Source organism: Nicotiana tabacum, chromosome 12, assembly GCF_000715075.1.
Source record: "Nicotiana tabacum cultivar K326 chromosome 12, ASM71507v2, whole genome shotgun sequence".
Lineage (NCBI taxonomy): Eukaryota > Viridiplantae > Streptophyta > Magnoliopsida > Solanales > Solanaceae > Nicotiana > Nicotiana tabacum.
Genome location: NC_134091.1, coordinates 127,385,018 through 127,407,865, shown reverse-complemented (window position 1 = coordinate 127,407,865; position 22,848 = coordinate 127,385,018). Strand labels below are relative to the sequence as shown.

The window sequence follows — 22,848 nt, the reverse complement described above, 5'->3', positions numbered from 1 at the left end:
CTCTTGAATCTCAATGAAATAAGTAGGAGGTAATAAAAAAAACACATCCTTCGGCAGAAAATTATACGTAAAAAAAAGATATGTATGTATGTATATATATTATATGTTGAATCCTCTTAGTAAAAAAATTCTGGCTCTCGTCACTGATTACAAAAGAAACACCCAGTCGATATATCTCTAAGCAAATATCAAAATTTGAAAGGCCTAATCTCTAAGCAAATCTCAAAACCTGAAACTACACTGTCAAAACCCAAAAAAGTATAATTACTCTTTCTGAAGTATCTCGGACCTGCCTCATCTACCAGCAAAATTATAACTATCCTATCCCTATAGTCTAGGATGCAAAAAACCATGAAAAAAATAAAAAAGGAATAACTAAAAGTTACCTTGCTATTGCAATATATTTGAGAATAACCACGTTTTCCCTCTTCTACTTCATTCTAATTTCGACGTCAATAATATCCTAGAGTACATACTTGTATGCCGCGACAAGAAGTAACAGCAACACCAGAGCGGCAGGAGCAGCACACTGCCAGTAGTTTCTTCCCTTCTTGCATTTTAATATTACTTTAGGAATCTCCGAGCCTTTTGCACGTGTTGCTCTATGCCTAACAATGTTCTCTTTGCGCTCCTTGAACTTAGGTGCAACTGGACTTTCAACCTTTTCCTCCGCCTTCTCCTCCTCAGCTGTCTCAGTTGGATCCTCGGTAGGATCTTGACCAGTAACAACAGCACCGGCCTTTTTCCTCGCTTTCTTCTCAAGGTCCTGAAAAGTGTTAAAAGCACTAGATAAGTCGAGAGCTAATGTAGATTTCTCCAATATGAAACTAAAAGAGAGTAATATCATAAGGAATCGGAAGGACAATTTCCTTGAGCTTCTTTTCAGCTTCTTTCTGAGCTTTTAATGCTGCTTTAACAGCTGCTTTCTCGGCCAACTTCTTCTTCCTCTCCATTGCCTGCCTATTTTTTGCTATTTCCTCTTCTCTCTTCATCTCTCTCAATTTTACTTCATCAACATCGTTCCGCTTGGCATTAGTATCCTCGGGTAGCTTTTCTAAACCATAGACTTCTTCGTTACCATCAACGAAATCAAAATCTTCTTTCAGAGTACTCGTGTTTTTGCCATTTGCATCTTTCAGCTCCTTGCTATTCTTCTCTTTTTGTACTTCCCGTGTTGAAGAAGCATCAAGTTGTGCGGTAGAAACGGGATCTTCCTTTGGTGGATTCGCATTAGTTCTCGGTGCAACCTCTGTCTGTGACATGGTCCGTGCCTCAGGTGACACTAGAGGCTTCTCGTCAGGGTTCCTCATCCTGCCATCCCATCCCTGCTCAACTGCTTAATGTCAAGCGATGATAAAATTCTCCTCTCGTAGTCATCTCTAAAAGCCTTATTAACACTCCAGAGAGACATGAAGTTCCCGACCTAAAGACATAAAAACAATTGTCAACACAAACACATGCAAAGCAAAAACTTTTTGTATCTAAAGATCTAAGTTGCTAGGACTCGAGTGTGGGTGTCCGATACGGCGGTCGTATCCTTCATTATCTAAATTTTAAAATTCGGGGGTACAAATACAGGTACGGATACGGGTGCCAGGATTCAGCTAAAAATACATCAAGTATCTAAAAATAGAGTTATAAAAATATGTCTATATTATGAGACATGTGGAAAACTTACAAGGTATGCTGAGAAGGAGAAACTATTGATGAAGAGGAGAATCCAAGAATGAAATAAAAGGAAAATGACTGACATAGAAATTTCTTTATACAAGGTATTCCATTTTCTTCAAGTTCACCCTAGCTTTTGTTTGTATTTCAGAAATCATTGTATCCGTCCCAAATTTCTCCGTTGATTTTGGTCAAAATACCCAAGATTGATTGAACAGCCACACCTATATCGTATCAACACGGGTGCGACACCGAAAGTAAAGAGTCCTCAACTTAGCTAAAGATTGGTAAAGGACCCAACATACCTCCATCAGCGAAAGTTCTTTAAGGGCATCAATATCCTTCTTATCTGCATGCTGTTTGGCTTTCTGTAACATCGTGGAGTTTTTGTAGAAAGGAGAATTCTGAAGAAAAATTTGAAGGACATACTTGTCAAAATCAAGCCAGATACTAATCTCTCTACAAAGTTGCAGCAAATGAAAAACCATTAATATTCAGATTATCAGATGCACTGGAAAATTTTCTGATGAATGAGATGAATTTGAAACAGTGTATTTGTGTTAAAAAATTCATTAAATATGAACAAATATTAAACTTAGAACTCAGTTATTATCACTTGAAGTCATCGTTCTAAAATCTAGAACCCATAACGTTGAAATCTTGGCTCCGCTTCTCTTTGTAATGTCAAAGGAAACTGCAGATTTTCTATTTATATTTCCCATGTTGTCTTCACCCCATGGAGCAAAACAAAACATAATAGATAACTAAACATCATTGTATACAATTCATAAGATGCTCGTAAGCTCGTAATCACGCATATGTTTACCAAAGACCAGTAGTGATAGGATATTAAACAGAAAACATACCCCTTCATCACGTTGTTTTCTCAATTCAAGAATATGTTTGTAAGTGCTTTCTCTCTTCCGTACTATTTCCTTCACTTCCTCATCCGATGACTTGATCTGCTTTGTTATGTCATCGATGTGATCATCCAGTTTCTTAAGCTTGGCCTTTACCGTCTGTTGCTCCTTGCGGACTCCATCTAAGTCAAAACTTATAAGCTACAGTGGATGAAGTATTTGAAGAGTTATTAGTTATCAAGGCATACCAATAGAAAGGCCAAAAAAATAATAGTCCGCAAATGTATATGCTTTGTATAGTAAGTATAAATTACATTCAATATACATAAATGTACATAATCAGCATATATGTTTTGTATATTTGGGCTAGCGCCTGTAATTATTTTTGGCCGGCGGGTCAAAAATGAAAAAAACCCTTCATTATTTAAGACTGGAAACCAGAAATTTCGCTACCATAAAAGTAAGCAAATAAATTTCAGAGCCTTACTTTGACCTGGTTTTGAATTGATTCCTTGTCACCTTTCGACTCCAGAATATCTGCTCTCGCAGCAGCATTCTTTTTAACATTTTCCCTTGTTCCTTCAAGTTGCTTGATTTCCCTGAGAATTTGCTTCTCTTCATTCAGAGGAATGCTTTCATGTTGAATGCGGTACTCCAGGCTTTTGATCTAATGAATTTCCAAAATTAAAGAAAAATATTATTAACAGCATGTGCTTTTCAATTACTCAGCTTGATACAGGTAAGTAGAAGCGGAAAGAAAAAGAGCGAAGAAGACTAAAGCTTACAAGATTGTTAAGCTCCTCCTCAGATGAACACAGACTATAACCCCTCTCTGTGCCGGTATTCCTAGCACCACGGAGCTCGCCCAAGGCATCATGCAGCGGTTTGACTTCCTTTCTTTTCTCATCAATCTTTGTCCAAAACTGCTGATTCTCAGCACTTAGAGATTTCCTTTGCTCAATGAGCTGAGCTCTATCTGCCTGCAGCCAAGGACTTGTTTAATAAGTTTTACAGTACACTCTTTAAAGAAGAGTTCGGGCGAACCTGCAGCTAACTTAAGAGGGCCTTGTGTAAAGGTAATATATAACATGCTATTTCTGAAATCTCATCGACGGTAAGCGGCTAAGGCAAAATTGAAGTGCTGGATTAACTACCATTGATGTTGAAAAAGGATTAACTATTGAAAACAATTGCTTTTACACGATTATAATGTATTCACATCCCTATTCATGTTTGACTATTAACAGTTCCAAGTTCTAATTAGAAGACAACAACGCATTGATAGTCAATTAGACTAACAGGTTATGAGAATTCAAATTATTGCAACTTCTAATTCCACTCTTTCAAACATCTGGTTTTCAATAAAAAGGCAAGAACATCGCGTTTATATGCATAAATGAGTTCACCCTAGAGCTTCATCTATTACTATTTTCTTCTGAAAATTTTTCAGTCATTTGTTTGAATATAGGCATGATGTTATCTTCATTAGGATACAAATAGGATTCTTCCAATCCTCAGCCAAAAGAAGATAATAGTGAAACTCACCCTTATGGCCTTTAACTTTTCAATAATCTGCAATCTTGCTTTGTTCTTTTTCTGTAGCTCGATTTCGGCCTGTTCTATTTTGGACTACAGCTTTTGGTCTTCAAATCTCCGATATTTGACAATGTAGAAAGAATGGACCTGTTTTTCTTGAGGCCATTCATCAACTGCATTCTCCCGGAGGCTGATTAAAGGAACTCTCTTCCTTTCCTCCTTAATTGGTTCTTCAATACCATGACAGCCAAATTTCATGGGATCGGTAACCCCGGCAACATGATTCATTTTCCCATTTTATTTCAGAATGTTGTTCTGTTCAATACCAGTTTCAGCTGAAATATGGGCTAACTGAGATGCCACATCTATACCCATGATTACTACTGGAGCACAAACCAGAAGTTGCTTTCAACGATCTCCGATCCTGAAGTAAATGGAACATACTAACTATAAACTAGCATTAGAGCAATAATGTCTCCGGGATGTACAGAAGAATTGACGGGGCAAAAGATAAATGTCAATTGGCGGAGCTTTACGGTAAAAGAAATACCTAGTTGACACTAGATTTTGATGTGAAAATCAACTACCGTGATTCTTCCCACAGAATCCTAGTACAACCACCTAAAATAACTACTCTCTCCGTCCAAATTTATGCGGCGGTAGTCAGATTTCGAGGGTCCAATGAGTTTTTCATGACTGCGATTTTTTCATGTCTTTAAATATTTTAAATTATTAGTTATTGTGACTTATAGTACTTTTTACGTAGTTTCCAAATATGTAAATTTTATTTCAAAAATCAAAGATCCTATGTCCTAATTCACGATCAAAATTAAGAAGTTTGATTCTCGAAATCCGAACTCACATAAATTGCCACATAGGGAATATGACAGACGTGCTCTAACTATGACACATAAATTAGCTGAGATACTCACTCTATGACACATTCTCTTTTAAAAAGAATATTTACACAATCGGACAAATTTTTAGGTACTTGCAGTTAAACCTCTTGATAATCATTAATTGGTAATCTGGTAAAAACAATAACTAACCTACTATCACAAGCTAAAATTCATGAGCGCAACAAATACAACTTAAATCCTACTGTCAGTATATATAACTTAAATCATATCTGAAATAGCAAGTAAAGATTAGATTTTTAATAAAGAAATCATCCATAGAATCAAGAATTACACATGCAATGATGCAAACAAATGCAGAAAGCAATAAAAACAAGTTTAAATTGGCAATAATCTATATATATATATATATATATCTATAATTGAGGGACTTACACCGGCTACGTGGCACTCTCATTTAGCAGCAAATGAATTTTCTTGCTTTTAGGTTTTTTTTGCACTTTAAACCTGAAATTAACCATCAAACCGCTTCACATACGCAACGGTTTCTTCCCGTAACGCTTCTTTTCTTTTAACAAAGCTTCTTTACTCCCTCTCTCTCTTTCGCATACTTATCTCTCTTTCAAAACTATATCAATTACTCTGTAATTTTTCACCTTTCTTATTCCTACTGAATTTCTCTCATACCTTTAACTGTGTTAATTTCTATGAACTCAACTCCATCTACTTTCTTTGTGCTATTCCATTTTTGGGGAAATCATAAATATCTGTTTATTCACGGTGCTACTCTTTATATTTTTTCCTCACCATATATATACTAATTTCGACGCCGATGAAGTCTTCCGAAGAAACCCATCCCCGGCCCCCGATTTCAGGAAAAATCGGTATTCCCTCTATAATTGCCGTTCTGTAATCCTTTCAAAGTTAATCTTTATCATTTACGCCTTATTCTTTTATACTTGACTCTTACAAAATTGTTTGAACCCTAATCTAATTTTATAGGTGGGGACAATCAAGGATACCAAAACACAATCAAAAGCTTGAGGTACAGTCCAAACCTTCTTCAATAAGTATTATGCTTTTTCCACAATTCATAATTGATGCTGTAATAATTCTGGAAAACTATCATTTTTCTCGTAATTAATAACTAAGGATCTAAAGATTCTAAAATACTTGCAAAAATGCAAAACTACTATGATTTTTTCACAATTGATAATACCTGTGTCTCTGATATGGAATACAAGAATACTGTATTACTGCTAAAAAATTTTCCGAACAAAGTTCGATAACAATATTTTTTTTAAGTTGATTATATATAGATTCTTGCTATATTAGCATTATTATATTTGTCCTGCTCAACTCCTTTGTGTTCTGATTGAAGAGCGACATATGCATTTAACACTGAAAAGCCTCTTACTCTTCTTCTTTCTCTTCCTACTAAACTCTCGCCTTCGGCAATAATATCTATAAATGTTGTTTCCATGTAGTTTAGTGTTATGAAGTTTAGACTATATTGGATTCTTATTATAGCCTTAGATTTTGGCATTACATAGAATTTGAGCTTCCTGGTACTTCTCTTCCTCCAAAATGAGCATTCGACAACAATATCTATAAATGTTGTTTATATACACTTTAGTGATATGAAGTATAAACTATATCAGATTTTCATTGTAGCCTCAGAAATTAATATTGGATATATAGTCGTTCAACTTCCTCCTCTGTTAGTATTTCCTTCTCTACAATTTGTTGTTCTGCTTGAAGCGGAATATGCATTAAACATAGTGGCAACATTATAATGATCAGGAAAATATATAGTTTTTTCTAGCAAAATTGCAATGCCTTATTATTTTTGTTTGATTGAATATAAATTGTTGCTATATTAGCATTATTATAGTTTTTCATGCTCTACTCTAATTTTCTGTTCTTTGAAAATGTTAACACACATAATGATCAGGAAAAAGTTACTTTTTTCCCAGCAATATTATAAAAATCATGAAATCTATTTTCCAAATTTCTCATATCTTGCTTTTTGTCCGTATCTAAGTGCTCTTTCTCTTCCTTCAAAAGACGCCCCTCTTTTTACTCTTTGAACGGTCACGCCACTCTCTTCATCTTAATTGTAACCAATCGTTATTTACTCTTCCTCATATTTCATCCTTGCCACAGCAAATCCGATCTTTTATCCTCACTTTTTGTTTGCTGCATTATGATGTATTTCTACTCATGTTTTTCTTTTATTTTGCTCTTTATTCCTCCAAAAAGTACAACTCTTTTAACTTCTTCAAAAGTCATGCCTCTAACTCTTCTTCTTTCTCTTCCTACTAAACTCATGCCTTCGACAACAATATCTATAAATGTTGTCTTCGCATGCTTGCAGTGGATAACAACTACATGAATCCGGATATCTATAGACAAAATAAGGAAAAGAAAGAGGTCACACCTTCAACAACAATGTCTAAAAATAAGGTCACGCTTTAACCAACAATATCTATAAATGTTGCTTATATATAATTTAGTGCTATAGAATTTAGACTATTATTAGATTCTTTTTTATAGCCTTAGATATGGTATTGCATAGTAGTTCAACTTCCTGTTAATTCTATTCCTCCAAAATTCACACATTCGACAACAATATCTATAAATGTTGTTTATATAATTTAGTGATATGAAGTTTAGACTATATTAGTGTATACGGTCAAAATCGATTCTCAGTCATAAAGACTGGTCGAGACGATGACGTTTCGATCGAAGGATATCTACATGACGAGCTCGCTCGAATTCCGAAGTAGGGACGTCGAGCTTCGAGCTATAAGACCGATCAATGACAAGACTCGGTATCATTATCGAACCCATATCCCAATCGAACTACGAGACAATTCGTAGTTCATCGAAGATGCCTAGACCGACCAACAATGGCCCCGAATATCGATGCCCCAAGGCAGAATCAAGCTCAAACCAAGACCGGGGCTCGATCTAATACCGAGCTCGAGCCAGTATCAAGCTCGCAGACAAGAGCCGTTACAACCGCACCAACAGAGAGAATCTTGGCGAGAACCGAGGAAGAGACAAATCATCATGGGTCCTCCACTATATGCATTATTTTATTATGTTGTTATAGATAAAGCAATGACCCTCTATTATAAAAGGCAGGATCTTTGTTAGCTAAAGAGCGACAGACTGCAATAAACACATCCTTTTATCTGATACATTGAGATTTCTTTGTGCTTGTTTCGTCTCAACTTATTCAATTTCCCTGTTCATCATCCCCATTTTCATAGTGAAAATTTTAGTATTGTTATTTTTGTATCAAAGAAATTTGCGTATCCTTAGAACCATACCTAAATTTAACGTTATCTGATTTTTCGGGTAAACACACATGTCTATTACTTTGACTTTTGAATAAATCTACAGGACACTCCAGCTTACAACTTCAAGTCAGCAATGGCTCTACCTATCGACCTTGAAGCCGGCCTTCAAGATGAAACCAACAACTTGGCGCCCGGGGCCGGAAGGTTACCCGACAATGGCAACAAGGCTCGAATCAAAGAACCCGAAATTCGAGCTAAAGTACCATTGGATGTCAATTCACAAATAGCTCTGGAGGTGAATCAGCGTTCCGAACCGGAAAGAAGCATTCAGGGTGAGGCTCGAACGATAGCCCGAGACACCCACAACATGGGGGAAGTCGGGGTCAGCTTGCGTATGATTTTCGAAATGCTACAAGCCCAACAAGCAGCGATAACTCAGTTGCAGAGCCAAACTCATATGCAAAGCAGGCCGAACTCCAACCCACTTCCTCGAGAAGTCACCCCCAGAACGGATCCCGTCATAGTGAAATCAAACGAGCAAGAATCGGGGACCGCTCCTAAAATTGCTAAATTGCTCGAAGAACTCACAAAATGAGTCGAAGCCAACGACAAGAAAGTGGAAACGTATAATGATAGGGTCGATCAAATTCCGGGGGCTCCGCCGATGATAAAAGGGCTTGATTCGAAAAAATTCATACAAAAGCCTTTTCCCTCGAGCGCGACCCCAAAACCAATCCCCAAAAAATTCCATATTCCCGAAATTCCCAACTATAACGGTACGACTTATCCTAACGAACATGTCACCTCCTACACATGTGCCATCAAAGGCAACGATTTGGAAGACGATGAGATCGAATCCGTGTTGTTGAAAAAGTTCGAAGAGACCCTCGCAAAGGGAGCAATGATCTGGTATCACAACTTACCACCAAATTCCATCGATTCTTTTGCCATGTTAGCAGATTCGTTCATAAAAGCACATGCTGGTGCCATAAAAGTTGCAACAAGGAAATCAGACCTCTTCAAAGTGAAAAAAGGGGTAACGAAATGCTGAGAGAATTCGTATCCCGATTTCAAATGGAACGTATAGATTTGCCACCGGTCACAGACGATTGGGCCGTACAAGCTTTCACCCAAGGGTTGAACGAGCGAAGTTCGACAGCATTACGTCGGCTGAAACAAAATTTGATCGAGTACCCAGCAATAACTTGGGCAGATGTACACAACCGTTATCAATCGAAAATCAGGGTCGAGGATGATCAATTGGGAGCTCCGTATGGACCCGTGCATCAGAACCACACAACCACTAAAAATCAGAGGGAGATCAATAGAGAACAAAGGTCGAACAGAGACCGATATCAATCATACGTCACAGATCAGGTGAACAACGGTTCAGCACGCAATACAGTTCGGAACAATCGAAGGATTGATCGAGGGAAAAATTCTCGGGGACTTATGAGCAAGAGCGGCTTTGATAAATATGCTGATCCTGTAGAAGCACCTCGATTATCGGAATATAACTTCAACATTAATGCATCCGCCATCGTGTTGGCTATCAGACGCATCAAAGACACCATGTGGCCTCGACCCATGTAGATCGATCCTGCCCAAAGGAATCCCAATCAAATGTGCGAATATCATGGCACCCATGGCCACAGGACGGAAGATTGTAGGCAATTAAGAGAGGAAGTAGCCCGCTTATTTAACAAAGGGCACCTTCGGGAATTTCTGAGTGATAGGACGAAGAATCATTTCAAAAGCAAGGACTTCGGCAAGAAAAACGAGCTAGAAGAACCGCAACACGTCATTCACATGATCATCGGCGACGTCGATACCCCTCAGGGACCAGTGCTTAAACGCACTAAAACATCGATTGTGAGGGAAAAGCGATCTCGAACTCAAGATTACACACCCATAGGGACTTTGTCTTTCAATGATGAAGATGCAGAGGGAATCACCCAACCCCATAACGATGCACTGGTAATATCCGTACTCATGAATATAATTAAAATTAAGCGTGTGTTAATTAATCCAGGTAGCTCGGCCAATATCATCAGATCGAGGGTCATAGAACAGCTCGGCCTTCAGAACCAGGTCGTACCCGCAACTCTAGTAATACAATAACTACTAACCCTCAATCCCAAACTAGTTGGGATCAACTAAATACTCAATATTCCCCTGAATTCAATCAAAAAATAGAACCCTTAGCTTATTTCAATTGTTTTGAAAAAAAAAAACAAAAAACATGAAGGCCGGAGACTTACCAGTAATAGGAAAAACTAAGGCAAAGAATCTTAAGGAATTGGAGAAAGCCGTGAGAAAGAGTAATTCAAAGAGACAGAAATAACTAAATAGATTTTAACTAAGATGGAAAGAGATTTATGGAGATTATAGACTTTGTAGTAATGTTGGAATAGGAATGTGAGAACAATTTTTTTTGTTTTTGTTTTTGGTTAATCCAAATTTGCGGAAAAGCTTATTTAAGTGGAAAGTGTTCCAACCGAACTTTTTCAAGAAATTACACTAGACGAACCTTTTTTGAACCATATTTACATTTTGATCCCGTTAAAAAACGTTATAGAAAAATAGCTCCATGTTAGAATTTTAAATATATGTCGCCAGAATTTTGAAGTACTGGGACTTTTAATGATCACCAGATTTTTCGGCCATAATGCTGAGAAATTTTAGTAATACGTCAGGATTTTTGGCTAAAATTATGCCCGGTGTATAAAGTATCTCTTGTTCACATAAGATCCGGAGAATGATTGTGCTTTAAAATTCCGACGTTGGGCTTTTTCCTCAAAACTTTTATTATCATAGTCAAAAAATTAAGTATTTATTCATATAAGTGCTTAGTGCTTATACTAAACGAAATAATCTATATACATCTATATTATATTAAAAGAAGAGTAGTGAAGCATGAGACTAAGCCAAGTGACATATTCAGAAAATGCCACTTGGCACTTTTAAAACATAATCTAATTAAATAATATAGATATTTAATGTATTTCCTTTTTTGCTTACCAAAAAATCCAACAACTTGGCATTTGGTAATAAAGAATTTGGAAAGGGAATAATCTAAACCGATAATCTGTAATGGAATTAATGATATTGGATTCACTTATTGTTTTTAATATGGTACCACCTGGCACTTGGTAATAAATAATAATGTGGAAAGTGAATAATCAAAATTGACAATTTTGTAATGTAATTAATGATATTAGAATTAACAATGGTTAATTACTAACTAATTAGCGTGTTTCGTATGCAACTTTCACAACATAGTTAGGTGATGAGAAAAAAGGACGAAATATTCTAATGGTATTGTCCTAAAAAACGGAAGAAAAAAAATCTTTACAAAACGTACTAATGGTATTGTCCTAAAAAACGGAAGAATTTTTTTTTTACGAAACGTACTACGAAAATAGAGATAGTATGAGTCTAATTATACTTTAAGTAGAAATGACTTTTATATATATGTTTACTTTTAATTAAAAGATACAAAAAATTTAAATTTTGAATTTGAGTTTGAACTGAAAGACAAAAATAATTGAATCTAATCTATATCATGATAAGATATATTTTTATATTATAATACATGAACCATCCAATTCAATTGTTAGAGATGAAATTCAGTCCTTTGTTAACAACAGGTAAGAATATCAGTAGTTGATTATGTAACGACTTCTATTGGAAATAAAGCTACTTCAACAAAATAATAAATTCATGCCCACATCTCCAAACTCAAGAGAGATTGCAAGGCTTAAAGAGAAAATTAAGTTGTTTGAACTTTAAGTAAAATAATATTATCCTTCTCTAATCTTGAAAAAAGCAGGGTAGTTTGCAATATGAAAAATCACTTGGCACTTTTTTCTAATAAAATCTTAAAATAAGAGATATTTACTGCAATAAACATCTTGCTATATTATGGAAAGAATATATACTATGACTCTGATTTTTTAAAAAGAAAATATTCTATGAAAGAGAAAGAAATGCTCAAGTTTGAGTAGATAATTAAAAGATAAAGTTAATCTTATCAGATATATATTTCCAACAAATCATAGTACAAAAAAATAAAATTAAAAAGATGTAAATTGAGATATAATATGACTTTTTATACTTTGGACTAAGTTAAAAAAAAAGTAAATGAATATACTTAAAATAATAATCTGATGAAAAAAATAAGCAGCAGAAAATAATCTTCAATAAAATACAAATATATATATATATATATAAAGTAAAGAAAAATCTATATTTATCTATATCTATATATTATATTAAAAAGAGAGTAGTGAAGCATGAGGTTAAGCCAAGTGGCGTACTGCTTGACACTTTTAAAACAAAATTTAAATAGATTTTATGACAAAATCTAATATAGATTAACAAGATTATGACAAAATCTAATCTAAATTGTTCAAGAAATGTTTCGATAATAAAAAGTTCTATTTAAGGAATATTCTCCCTTTAAATTTGGTCCAAGTGATAAACGAAAGGAGTGAATTTGGACTGATTTTCCTTTATGATATATTTCCTAACTCAAGGTTTAGTTTATGTGGTATTATCCCTTTAATTTTGGTGCTTATTTAATAACAAAATATTTGGTTTGACAGATATGATATATATGCAGCGTCATTATTTATCTATATTTATATTCTAAAATATTATTTTACTAAGAGAATGGTAATTTACAACGTGGTTAAGCCGAGTAGAGTAAGACACATAGCAAAATTAGGACAAAGCTAATAAAAATTGCAATATTTTTTTTGAATTAATAAATTATATTTATATATCTATATTCATATCCATATTCATATCTATATCAATATTTTTAATATACATAAAATAAGAATATAATTTGTAATGTGGTGAAACCAAGTGGCAAGCTAATAAAAAGTTATTTGGCAATTTTAGGATAAAATTAATAATTAATACTTAGAAAAGAGCACTATTAATGGAAGTAATTAATATCAACTCTATCCTAAATTTAACGTAAATCTTCTATCTCCATCTCCTTCTTTTTTGGTTTGTTTTATTTTTCATTTTCAGCTTTCATGTCTTATGATAGGCTATTGCATACCAGACTTAAGAAAGTTAAAATAAATAATCGTAATACCGACTTTACATTGGCAGATTACTAAGAAATGTCATATTGTGGATAAGGCCACGTAATTAAAGTCTAATACATAAAAAAAATTGAAGAATAAAAATAAATTAGAGATAATGTGAGGATATTTATACTAATAATTAGTTTTAAAAATAAAATAAAATAAATATGCAATACTTAAAAAAATTATTGACTAAATTGAAATAATTTAAGAATTTAGAGCAATAGTTTAAAAATAAAATAAATATTTATGCAAGATTAAAACTTTACATATCTATTTATATTATATTTATATAATGATATTAAATGAAGTGACAAGTTAATGAAAAACCACATGAAAATAAGATAATACTATATATTAGACTTTAAATATATACTTTGAGTTATACTTATACTTGAATTAGTTTAAATAAATACATTAAATAGCTAGATAATATAATATTATTGATACATTTAAATGATAAAAAGAGTCCCGAGTAAGAGGATAAATTGTAAAACTACATTATATTTCAAGAATAAAATATTATAATTATCGATGATTATTAAAAGGAAAATAATCAAGCCATTAAGTTAGTTGGTAAACTAATAAAAAATTACATGACAGTATGACAATACTATGTAATGAGTAATACAATAACTATAAGCAAAGAACAAAAAGAGAAAAAAATGTAGAAGGATTAGACATTTGAACTTGAGACGTAAAATAAAGTTTTAGTAAGAATTTTATAAAAATAATATGATTTAATATGCTCAAACACGATAGATCACAATGTGACATGTTTAGTATTCTTTAATATTGATCGCGAAACGAAATGCAAGTAATAAAATCAAGAAATTATATTGTTATAGATTTTAAAAAAAAAATAGCTTATCCACTACAAGATTTGAAAAATGATTTCATGTCTTTTTCTTTCTTAATATTTAATGATTATCTATGATTTTTATGTGTAAGTTTAAATATTAAGTTTATTTGCACATAACCTAAATAATACAAATCATAATTTGACATAGTTTGTGTCCCCGCATCTCTCGCGTACTAATACTAGTATTTACTTAAAAGGAAAGAAGTCAACCATGATATTTTGCCATGTAACAACTTAAGGACAAATTAGTTAGTTAGGTAAAATTAGTTTCTCTTTTTGAATTTTATTTTGAAAAATAAAATAAATACGTATATATATTTTTTAAAGAAACAATAATTTCTACATTTTATAATTAGTTAATAATTAGTTATTATTTTTGAATTTGAATTTAATGATAATTAAATATTAATATATTTGAGAAAATATTTTATGTGAACCGATTCTATTTTACATTGTGATGAGAAGTTACCAATACATATAACTCTATTATTTTTATTTTTTATTTTATTTTTTAATTACTACTATATTTTAAACTAAAAAGGAACCTACGTGCGCCCATAATTTGCACGATCTCAGTAATTGTAGGAAAACAAAGCGTTATATAACTGACGGGATCCATATAACTGTTCCCTAATATTCTCTTTAAGTTTAACCATTTTCTTCTCCGATCAACACTCTGCTACGCCGAGCTTCTGCCTCCTTTACGGGTACCTTTCAGTTACAAAGAGATTCATAGATTCATTGCACGTATCTTTCTATTTTTTTTGCTTAGATTACCATTATCAATAGTAATACTAGCATGCTTTTGTCCTGGCATTGTGGAAGTGTGTCTTGTCTTAAATTGAAACTTAAAAGCGCCTCATAATTTAAGTATGTGTTTGAACCCAACAACCGTTTAACCAAAACCTAAAATCCGTTAAATCCAAGGCTAGAAGAAATTAATAAGAGAGAGAGTTTTACCGTCTGTGAGAAAGATTTGAAGGTATAAAATTTCATGTTCACGTCATGTTTCTCTGTATTAAATTCTTTTTGTTTTTTCAATTTTTTCATAGTAGGCCTTACATTGTGTTTCCCCCTTTTTGGGATTCAGTTGTAACAATCTATTGGATCACGAGAACTCCAGGGGATATTTTTTTCTTTTCTTCTGGTATGACCAAAATTAGAATTGCATCACAAATTAGTATTTCAATTGTAATTATCTTCTTTCTATCAATGAGAAATAGATTTTTTAGAAGGTTAGACAAAATATTTTGAAAGTTGAAATCTCATAAGTTCTCAAAAGTTATGTGCGTCATTTGCCTATGTTTTCATCTATTGTTCGTTGCTACTGTTGCTGTTGATGATACTGAATATGGTATGTCTAATTTTCTTTTAGTTTTCCTTTGCGTAATATGCGTTTAAATGCAAAATTTCAACTTCAACACTCATACTGTTTTTGGAATAATATGGTAAGTTCAAATCAATATATAGTTTTAAAAGTTGCTATGTCGTATAGTGATGTACAGTAATTTAGCAAGTTGTGAAATCCTCAAGTGCAGAAAAATGGGGTGCTACATTTACCCCAGTAGGGCGTGCCTGCGCAAAACAAGCAGGCGAAAAAAAAAAGATGCCTTTATCAATAAGGAATAATTTGCTTCCACTAATCATGAGAACTATTGCTCAAGTTGCTAATCATAAATGCTCGTGCCTGAATTAAGCTTTTTGCATCTGATTCAGAGAAAAAATTTACCAATCAAAGGGTTTAATTGTTGAGTCTAGAAGAGCCTATTTTGTCCTGCAGCTTAAGGCCAGAATTTTAGAATAATCAAAAGTACTTTTTTTATAGATAAATTAATAAGAGAGGAAACAATGTATAGATAATGGAACAGTCTATAACATCTTCAATTTTAGCAACTTACTTAAAAAAACATCTTAAATTTTAGCATCTTATGCCTTAGGGATAGTTTCATTTGATGTGCATTGGACAATTGCGCTGGTGCTTAAAGGACACATGTTGATGCACCTTTACTTCCAATATACTGCATTTTAGCATGTAGTTTACATGTAATATACTTCTTTGCGGAAGTTGTTAGAAGGGAGAAGTGCTTCCATAAGCTCAAAACCTTAGAAAGGTTTCTCCAGATAGACGTGCATGAGAAACAGAAATGCTTTAAGATGGAAAACTCAAAAGTAGCAGATTGTCACATAGTTAGTAAGCATCTTGAGAAATGATTTAGTGCAGATTTTTGTGTGTTCTTATGATTATTGGACAAACAATCGTGCACTGCAAGTGTTGCAGTTCTGGATCGCGCAGACCTGATAGTCCTTTTTCAATTGAGGTTAATCTGATGGATGAAAAAATTATGTTTTTAAACTTTAGACTTACTTCTATTTTAAACTATTTACATATTCGTTAGTATACGACAGTCATATAATAGAGTGTTTTTGGAAGAATTGCATTTTTTGCCATAATTTTTGACTAAAAATAATTGACACCCTGATTACTAATTTCATGACTATACAATTCCCTTCTCCTTGTGACCACAGAAGAGATTGCTTGGGAGGGAAAAGCCAAGGACAAATTTTTCTTTAAAAGATGCAATGGCTTAAAATATCCTAGCTACTGTCTAGAACTTTTCAAATTGTTACTTAGGCATAAGTCTACAAAAGCTGCATACTGAGAGGAAACATGCCTCCACTCCGCTCATGTCCACATTCATTGTTATAGAGATGCAATTTAGCAAGCATATCATCAGTTGCCCTGAAATAGAAAGGACAAATGAAGCCTTCAATGTCACACCCCAAACCTAGGGAGGCGTGGCTGGCACCTGGTGCCTAGCTGGCCCGAGCGAACCACTCTGTAACTCATGATCATTCGACCAAAACTAGAACATACATAGGCCGAGTTGGCTAAACTCATTCCTTTTGTAACTATCATGGGCCAACATGGCCACAACTCATAATGTACAAGCGTAAGTGGGAAAACACTATATCACTGAATCATTTTTCTTAAAACATGAATACATATGAGCCGTCAAGGCCTCTGACATACTGTACAAAATGAACCTCTGTCTACAAAACTTCTAAGGTTATTTGACATCAAATGGGACAGAGTACCGGCCTACTCGTAAGTCTATAGCAAAACTCCGATGACTCATAGACTCGGCTGCACTCCGAATGAGGTGAAGTCTCACCGATCCTTCACTGAATACCAATCTCGTCTACTATGAGAGCCCGTCAAACAGATTATCTATACCTACAAGCGTGAATACAACGTCCCCAACAAAAGGACGTCAGTACGAATAATGTACTGAGTAGGTAAGGCAGAACTGAAATATAACAATAAGTCAACATTAATTAAAGACATATAAGAATCAACCTGAATCTCTGAAGTGCCACCGTATATGCATACTTATTATACTTACATATATAATACTTCTCTTTGAATCTATTATCCATATCGTATGATGCATGACTGCCCAACCGGTGGTAACTACCCGACCGGCCGTAGCACGGTGGTATATGCATGGAGATGCATGTCTCACTATATTATAAACATTAACATCTTTATCGTACGCCTCAATATAGACTTAGCAACATACTTAAACATACTTAAATATAACTTTACATGAATGAATAACATGGGCATCCTTAACTGTTAAGAGTAGAACCACTTATGGAATAGCATTACGTTTACGTATCGTTACTTGGATGATGCCAAAATGAAGGATTAGCCTTAACATACCTGAGCCGATTCTCTTGACAATCCCTCCAACACACATCAAACGCGACAAAGCATATAATGGAGGATCGAAGTAGGAAAAAATCCGTATGATATTTGTATACATAGGTTGGATGAAGAAGGAGAAGAGCGCAAAGTAGGGTTAACTATGCGTTCAAAATATTACTGCTCTTGCCAAACATAAGTAGATTATAACTATTGTATAATATAAAGGCACATTTAAAAGAAAGAAAAGACACATGACCTCATCAAAATCTTAAAGAAAGATCTTAAATGGCTTGCCTTTTGAATAAGGCAAAGCTCCAAGGAAATATTACTGTGTGATGCACTATGGTCCAGCACAAAAACTACACTTCCAAGAATATTGATTAGAAAATAATAATGTTTGTAGGAATCGATGGCAAGAAATTGTGTTGAAATTTTATAAGGATTGCATTGTAATGTCTTGAGAAGGAAATTTGTTGAAACTTATAAGAATGGCTAACGTCCCCCACTCATTGTAGTGTCTTTGATATGGAAATTATTAAGAATGAAATGAATGTGTAAAACTTCACATTAGTTTGCCACCTAATAAGAAATGACTCATAGTCATTTCTTTAGGATATGGCTTGCTTCCACGTGGGGATGGGGTGGGAAAGTTTAATCTTTATCCACTTATTAGGTAATTAGGTAATGTTCCGTTACCCGGTAATTAACCAATTACCCGCATAATTAAGAATTATCTCAAATTACTTAAAATTCTACTTATTTTTAATACACTTTATACATCCTACTATCATGTTCATGTGGTACCATGTAAAATAAATACATACACTATTATTTCATTAAAACATCCATGCAAAAATACATATATTTTCTCAACTTATAATTTTTCTAATCTCATATAAAGAGTAAAATTTTCGTACGGTTAATTCTTAAAATGGTAAAAAGATAACCTTCTTTTCTTGTGAGAAAATAATTTCTATCTTTACAATAAAGAAAATCTCATAAACTTTCTCATATTATGTGTGTAATTGAAAGTAGTAATATTAATAATTATATAAAATCATATTTTTCAAACTGTTTTACAAAAATATTTCACTCAAAATACCATATCAAATGTATATAACGGTATCAAGGTTGTTAAAATTACGGGGTCTTATAGTCACAAATCTTCTATAATCTTATTAATGGTCTTAATCCCTTCAAGCTCATATGAATTACTACGACTTATCCTAATATTAAAGTACGAGGTATAACATTCAACAACACACAGAAGTTTTGACATGATCATTCGATCTAGGACATTTTCTACGTACCATACTATAAATAATACATTTTCTACGTACCATATTATGATGACGGAAAAGAATCGTGCGATTAAAGTTTATTTTTCAATAAAAGGACTCAGGGTTATTTTTTATTACTTACACTGTGTTTGTTTTTGCAGGTTACATATTGACTGTTTCTTAATATGTGGTATTAGCACTTGATACTCATTCTGTTAAGATTTAAAGAGATTGTCAATGGATGGAACTAGCATGGCGAGTTCGAGCTGTAAGAAGAGGATAATGGAGTTGAGCTACTGTTTTAGTAATTCTCTCAAGAGTTGGTCGACGATTTTGTCCACAAGGAAGTCGAGAATTTATGCAATTTATTTTTGCATTAAATAATTGATTAGAGGTGGAACATTGAGCATGTTTTTTGCTGATTATTGCTTGATTTCTTAAGAAAATGGTAATTTCCTATTTGAGTATGCTTCCAGGGATGATTTTTTCAGGCTATTTTTCGTCCATCGTAGTTACTATTGCACATGTTCTATTTGCTGTGTGTCAGGATACTTTGAAGGATGAGAAGTGATCAAAATTAAAGTGACTATGCGATTTGTGTTGGCTTTGCTTAAAATAGAATTTTGTGCCATTTGGGACTGATTGAGGTAAACATTCTTCTACATTTAATCTACTTCGTACATAGTTGCTCTCTAGGAGTACTGGTGCTAGGTATGGTTGTAATGAATTAACATATTGTAAATTTATCAGCTAAGTAAGTATTTTTGCGTAGAAGATCATTCCTGACCCCACCAAAAAAAATAATTATCAATTTTTTTTTGTAATTACCTTAAAATAAACTTTAAACCCAAGCTAAGTAGTTTAATTCTACGACTCCCAAAGACATCCATGGCAGTTCCATTCCTTTGGTTCTCCTCCTCTCTTCGGCACCCGGCATGTAACTTTCCTCTTTCGTGTGTATCCATATTTTTTGATGATTTTCTGAAAGAAAAAAAAAACTTAACTTATTTAGTGGTTTTTATAGTACTCATAGCATAATTGGTTTTTTACTATTTTGAAATTGGAAAGACGCTATCTTTTGCCATTATTACCATGGATAAGATCATTTCACCAACAACAAGACTGTGTTTGCTATTCTGTTTTCGCTTTGTTGAATTCAATTAGGTATTAGTTAACTATGATAACAGGAAAGTATTATCACCTTCTTAGGTTGTTAGAGAGTTATGATCTTTTTTTATATTTATTTTCATTATTTGTTGAGAATGTGAAATTCGTTATAATTGAAAATATTTTGGTAATTCAAAACTATAGGGAAATATTCCATTTGGAACTACTTTTGCCTCCCACTATAGAACTTTTGGATGAAAAACAGAAAAGAATGTATTTCGAAATCTTCCACGCACCATATGTAACTATGCTTTTTTTTTTCCTATCTGGATATGTTTGCATCTTAAATGGTTAATCAACAATGAAGATGTGCATATACTAAATGTAGATCCTTCCAATATTATTCACAGGTGATTAGAACCAATCAGTTAGGACCGTTATTTTTTGCCATGACCAATGCACCAGTAAGTCTGACACAAAGAATAGTGGAAAAAAAGATGAGAATGTGAATAATATGCTATGATGGATATGATGAGTTTAAAATTAACTTTAAACCGAAGCTAAGCAGTTTGGGAGTAGGTAATAACTATTCTACTTATGGTCTTACAATGTTGTGATGATAAAGCAACAATCTTATTTTTAAGGTCTACATGTTGAAGCTAATGAGTTTTTGTTGCAGATACATATAATATTGTACTATCAATTGTCATCCGCGATTGCCATATTATGCAGCCTCAATGTTACAATAAAGTTATGTCAAAATTAGGCAGGTAAGTATTTCAACAGGCTCATTAGGGGGATTGTCCAGAATTAGATTTCCAACAACAATACAAGACTTTCTTGATTGTGAAAATGTTGTACATCTCTCACTGATATTTGCTTCTTTCGTTATCTACTTCAGGATATGAGGCGGCAGTCATATGAAACTAGGGAGACAATAGTAATATCTACTGTGCCACAACTAGAGGCCATAGTGAGGTTGAGTTGCTACTCTTCTTTTGGATTGAGACCCTTTTATGGGGAATGTAAGAATACTCTTTTCTTGATTATCTATGTTGATTTTCTTTTCAATTTGAGACAAGTTTTATCTTTGAACTTTACATGAGTGCATAAGATGGAAGTTCCTTTTAATTTCTTTGCCTTGAAGTTGTCATGTTCAACTAATTTAATATATTGTTTTGTCTTTTGCTAATAAATAGAGAACTTGTATTGCCTTAGAGCTGGGTAAGATTGTTGTCTGCCTTTGTTGATACCTGGTTTTACAGCCTGACATACCCTTACTAATGATTTTTTTTATTAGATACTGAATTTAACAGCACAAGCTAGGGCAGCCAATATTAAAGAGGAAACATGAACAATTTTTTACCGATCAATTCATCTAATAGTTTGTAATATACATATGTTTCTACAGGTAGCAAAACTTACCTTAAGTATGCAACAGAAAACTCTGTCCTCGGCTGTATATAAACAAGTAGCTTCTCATGAAGGTGTTTCGATTGGAACCAAGATTACTGCTATATCAGTAATTAAAACAGTTATATAGATTCTGTTAACAAAGATTAGGTAGTTCTAGGATCTTGGTTATCCATATGAGTCTTCGTTTATATCATCGATCAACATGATTGACTTGCTCATGTGCTCATATACTTCTGATCCACAGTAAAGCACAATGGAGGTGATGTCTTAATTACTGTGATTATACAGATCTTTAACCGTTCTTTGTTTTTGCGGATCATAACTTGAGACACTCTTTTTGTATTTTCAGGTGGACTAATCCTTTTAAAGCCAAGTACTTGTGTAGCATTACTCCAATATGATGTAACATCTCTTGAAAATTAGTGGTCCCTGGCAACAATTTTATAGAGAAAATTCGATTAAATTTATCTTTTCGTTTTTTTGGTTTAATTCTTTTGAATGCGGTTGCTAAATGTAGTCTGCAATTTATATCTGTTTTTAATATTTTTCTCCTCTCTTTTTTCCTTTGAAATGATCCGCGCCTCGCGCGGGTAAGTATATTAGTTTAATTTTAAAAGTCTCAAAATTAAGTGAAATGAATACGCTGTACTTAATCATGATTAAATAACACACAAAACATTTATGAACTATATAAATTTTTGGTTTGATTCGTTGGTTTGACGTAAGCATTGTGAGTTTTTTCATCAGTGCCACAATTGGAATTGCAACTAATAGGTTCCAATGGAATGATCCACTTCTTAGACAACGACAATAATAACATACCAAGTGTGATCCCAAAAGTGGGGTATAATGAGATATACACAGACCTTAACCTTGTCTTGTTTGAGGTAGATAAACTGTTTTCGATAAACCCTCTTAATCATATTTTCGATAAAGCCTCGGCACAAGGAAAGCGTTTTCAAAACAGGTTTGAAAAAAACAAGAGTTAAAAAAAGCTAAGATGAAAAATATTGAAGAAAAAAAAAAGAAAAGTATTGACAGCAAAAAAAGTAAAAATATTAAAAAAGAAGAAGAAAGAAACACAATAGTAATAAAATTGAAGAATAAAATAATACTAGAATAATAATAATAATAGTAATAATA

General features: G+C 33.4%; 1 long non-coding RNA gene and 1 pseudogene across 4 annotated transcripts; one reads left to right on the top strand and one right to left on the bottom strand.

Annotated features, from left to right (window-relative positions):
* Positions 1-411: 411 nt before the first annotated feature.
* Positions 412-4,548, bottom strand: LOC107817445 (proton pump-interactor 1-like; annotated as a pseudogene).
* An 888-nt stretch (positions 4,549-5,436) lies between these two features.
* Positions 5,437-22,391, top strand: LOC107817455 (uncharacterized). 4 transcript variants are annotated; one of them, XR_012697497.1, is made up of 7 exons: positions 5,437-5,805; positions 5,924-5,966; positions 19,344-19,630; positions 19,730-19,829; positions 20,969-21,059; positions 21,191-21,964; positions 22,055-22,391. It is a non-coding gene; the product is annotated as an uncharacterized LOC107817455 (long non-coding RNA). The 4 variants fall into 4 exon arrangements; XR_012697498.1 differs by adding an exon at positions 20,700-20,868 and having other exon boundaries at positions 5,438-5,805; positions 21,191-22,391; XR_001655193.2 differs by having other exon boundaries at positions 5,442-5,805; positions 21,191-21,314.
* Positions 22,392-22,848: the final 457 nt, after the last annotated feature.